The sequence below is a fragment of the Cyprinodon variegatus genome, unplaced genomic scaffold (assembly GCF_000732505.1).
Source record: "Cyprinodon variegatus isolate N-32 unplaced genomic scaffold, C_variegatus-1.0 Scaffold1676, whole genome shotgun sequence".
Taxonomy (NCBI): Eukaryota; Metazoa; Chordata; class Actinopteri; order Cyprinodontiformes; family Cyprinodontidae; genus Cyprinodon; species Cyprinodon variegatus.
In genome coordinates this window covers 88969-91125 of record NW_015152129.1, presented here as the reverse complement: position 1 = coordinate 91125, position 2157 = coordinate 88969, and the positions used below count along the sequence as shown (strand labels likewise).

The 2157-nt window shown below is 39.8% G+C and overlaps 1 protein-coding gene across 1 annotated transcript in view; it reads right to left on the bottom strand.

Moving 5' to 3' along the window:
• Positions 1-2157, bottom strand: part of LOC107104280 (F-box-like/WD repeat-containing protein TBL1XR1) — a 59336-nt gene that overhangs the window by 10960 nt on the left and 46219 nt on the right. The gene's annotated exons all lie outside the window — the stretch shown is intronic.

Genomic DNA, 2157 nt, shown 5'->3' with positions numbered 1-2157 from the left:
TATAATATGGCAATATTATTTGTAATCTTTACCGTCGACAGGCCACAGCCATGTCCCAAATTCCTCGTTTTCCAGCCAATGCATTTTCGCATTCTCTAGCTTTTTCGACTCGAGCTTCTTTTCCGAACATACGGCTTTACGATCAACTGGAAGCAGTTCTGCACAACGGAACGAGTTATATCTGCTATAATATATCTGACGAAATTGTTTTATGCATAAATGTATATATTTTTTAAATAAAGCATTTTAAAGGCCACTATAATTACATTTAATGAAATTTAATGCTACTTAAGGCCTTAATTCATAAAATAACAATGTGATGACTTTTAATTATGTTTAATGACCCATAGAAACGTTGAGTTATAACGTGCCAGTGGCCCTCTCGCCTACTCTGGTCGTTTTGAATATCACCACTACTATCATTAATACTATCACTACAGTTTGCTGGCGAAAGTTTCAAAGTCATCCAGGTCATAGTCATTCAAAAACAATTAAAAACAATCCACTGGACTTTGTTTCCAAGTTCGGAGACGTTTCGCTTCTCATCCAAGAAGCTTTTTCAATTCAAAATGTCAGGAATAACGTTGAGTTGGAGGTTTTATACAGGAGCCCAACAAAGCCTTGTTTTTGTTTTGAAAACATGCAAATTGGAACAGACGAAGGGGTCCACCCCTTTGGAATGGGGCTCATTTTGCTTCTTTTGTTAGACTTTAATGCCCCATACCTGTCTAAGTGTCTGAAAGGTCGGTCGTTAAAGGGGATTTTCGGACTGGCTGAATAGACGAGGTCCTCCGCTCTCCTGTACAGCGGCTGGGGTTGCAATGATAACGGGAAGGGTGCTGCATTGTAACTGTTTAAGGTTGGTTTTTCTTGAACATAAATGGCTTCCTTCAGGCCCCTCTCAAACCACCTATTTTCTTTACCCAAAATGTGAACATCCGGTCCTCAAAATAATGTCCTTTTTCCATAAGGAGTAGACATTCAACAGATTCTTGTCCAGAGGAGGAAGCTCTTCTGTATTGGGCCATGCGTTTCACTACCGTTATAGGCCTACATGTAAAAGGGCTAACTGCCTTATTGCCATTTTCAACTGCATATTTAATTACTTTCAGCTTGAATTCAGCAGTATATACATTTCTTTTGGGTGGCATATTTATATTCAGTCGAAGTTGTAATGCTAACTTGTTTTATTGTGGTAAGTTGTAACAGTTTTTTCTTTCAGGGGTATTAATAGAATACATGTTGCTTGCAAAGCTACATAGCACCCTCTCGTGGAGAGAAAAGATAAGTTTATATTTCACCAGAGTATAAGTCGCATGGCCAGCCGAAACCATGGAAAAATTGCGACCGAAAAATACGGTAAACCTTTTCAATTCAACACAAAGAATAAACCATCTCTGTCTGTAAATATGCGTTATCCAGAACAACGGCACCACCTCCACTTTCATTATTTATTTGATCATTAAATAATGTTTATTTAGTTATATAGTTATGGACTTTACAATTAATATATTTCATAAAACATAATGATACAAATACAGTAGTAGCTATTCAAAATGTACACACTTGACTTGACTGGACCTTGGCTGGTCTCCTACAATTCCTTTTTAAACACCTAAAATATTTTTTCTGTCAAGATTTGTGGACATTAAGATCTAAAGAGAAGCGACATCTCCTGGTCAGACCCTGTAATTCAGTGAAAGGGTGGAGTCACAGTAAAATACTATGCAGAGGATGAGAAGGCCAGTGGCTGGAAGTTGGAGGGGATTTCGCTGCCATTCAGCTGGCTTTTGACTGGGAACGGCCATTTTGAATGACTGCTACTGTAATGTTACATCTGGTTTTAGGGCTGCAACAACAAATCGATAAAATCGATAAAAATCGAGTTTTAAAAGCGTTGGCAACGAATTTCATCATCGATTACTTGTGTTGCGCGATTAATGCGTCATCCGCCACCGTCGTCATTGCCGTGGGGCGCCTCCCCCATCCCAACCCTGTTCTCCCGCGGCGCTCCCGCAGGAGTCCCTCTCAGCGCTGCAGTCAGAGCCGCAGGATTGCAAATGAAGCGTGCATGCGCCGGGATTGACGGCGCAAATTGATCACAATAATTAAAATAGCCTGCGAAAAAAGTGATAACATGCAACTTTTGTAAAAACA